This window comes from Phaethon lepturus, unplaced genomic scaffold (genome assembly GCF_000687285.1).
Source record: "Phaethon lepturus isolate BGI_N335 unplaced genomic scaffold, ASM68728v1 scaffold23579, whole genome shotgun sequence".
NCBI classification, from domain to species: domain Eukaryota; kingdom Metazoa; phylum Chordata; class Aves; order Phaethontiformes; family Phaethontidae; genus Phaethon; species Phaethon lepturus.
This window is the reverse complement of record NW_010561648.1, coordinates 8,203-9,260: the sequence shown is the minus strand read 5'-3', so window position 1 is coordinate 9,260 and position 1,058 is coordinate 8,203.

Sequence of the window (1,058 nt, the reverse complement as noted above, 5' to 3'; positions counted from 1 at the left end):
TTTTGTGGGGGGGGGGGGGGGGAAGGGCAAAAGAAAAAAAAAAACACAACACGGGGCACATAAGAGCGAGCAAAGCTGAAATTTGTTTTGGGTAGCATTCAGTTTTCTCTTTACTCTGAATTAAGATGCAGGCTGTAGCATTTGTACATGTCATAGCACACAGACAGCTCAAACAGATCTGCCAAACATTGAAATCCAAAAAGGTCACATCTATTAATCCTTTTGCTCTGAGATTTGGATTTTTGACTGGTGTTTATGTCCATTGCCGGCAATGGATGCACCAAAACTGCTGCTGCCACCAAGGAGTGAGTTCTCCTTTCCTGCCCCACCTGAATCCCTTCCATTATGTTGTATTTACTAGTCAGTCATTAAGCACTTCTGTTTTCTTGTAATAAAACCGGCATTAGGCCTTTACTAAATACCTCTCTAGAAAACCTAGATCCAAAAATTACCTACCTTCTGGCCTTGAAAGTCTTGTTTTTGTTTCTCCACCTCTTTCTTCACGAGTTCTATCAGAACCACTCCATGACTCGTACTCATTTGAATTCTAGCAGTGCACATCTGCTGTAAAACTAGAATCAGCAGAGATGCAAAAAGATGAAACTCGCTCATTATCTGCTGTGCTAAGCAAGATTCTGATTAAAAAAAATGAGAAATAGCTAAATGAGAACTTAATTCCATTAAAGGTTAAATATTTTTCCACCTTACTGATGTTAACTATGATATTAAAACAGGGTAGTGAAAAGCCACAGAAGTTTAGAATGAGTTCTTAAAAGCATATGTAGCATTTTAAGCTACTCCGGTGTTTTTCTTTCCTTAGGTGATGCATAAATGGAGTGCTTCTACATTTCTAATATACTTGTGTTTTAAAACAAGCAAGAACATATGGCTTCCATTTTTCAATGTTAGTAATTGCTAAGCGTTTTTAATATTTGCAGTGCAAACTGTCTGATTCACGTGCAGCAACACTGTGCAACCGATGGTTTCTCATTTGTTTTGGCCGTGCCATAATCTTTTTTGCTGCCTGATGGAGCCTTTTAGTATCTGATCAGAGCTGC